Source organism: Wasmannia auropunctata, unplaced genomic scaffold, assembly GCF_000956235.1.
Source record: "Wasmannia auropunctata unplaced genomic scaffold, wasmannia.A_1.0 LD334587.1, whole genome shotgun sequence".
NCBI lineage: Eukaryota > Metazoa > Arthropoda > Insecta > Hymenoptera > Formicidae > Wasmannia > Wasmannia auropunctata.
The window spans coordinates 2703-3224 of NW_012028303.1; the positions used below are offsets into that span (position 1 = coordinate 2703).

A 522-nucleotide genomic window follows, 5' to 3' on the forward strand; every position below is an offset into this window, starting at 1 on the left:
TGTTTTCCAACAGCGGGGACTTCATATGCCGGTGGTTTCTTAGAGTAAAATTAGTTTTTGGAAAGAACTTTCCACAGGGAACGCCGAAGGCTTACTTCCTTAAAACAATTTTTCATCCTAATGTAGCAAAGAATGGCGAAATATGCGTTAACACTTTGAAGAAGGATTGGAAACCGGATCTTGGGATACAACATATATTATTGGCAAGTCATTGAAATACATTGTATATCATAAACGCTTGCTTATCCTTATGTTTCTCTCTTTTGCATTGTTTAGACCGTAAAATGTCTACTGATAGTGCCAAATCCGGAATCTGCTTTAAACGAGGAAGCTGGCAAGTTGCTTTTAGAAAGTCACGACGAATATTCAGATTATGAATGACTTATTTCTTTAGGAAGGTGGAAAAGGTAGCAAAGCTGGTCTAGAAAGTTGCGCCTCTTCGGACACCGGAGGACCTTTTCCCAAAAAGCACGCAAGTGATAAGAAATTAACAGCGGAAAAATCAATATTATTTATCTGTCT

At 38.1% G+C, this 522-nt stretch overlaps 1 pseudogene; it reads left to right on the plus strand.

Moving 5' to 3' along the window:
* The first annotated feature begins 13 nt into the window (after window positions 1-13).
* On the plus strand, window positions 14-502 carry LOC105458159 (annotated as a pseudogene).
* Window positions 503-522: the final 20 nt, after the last annotated feature.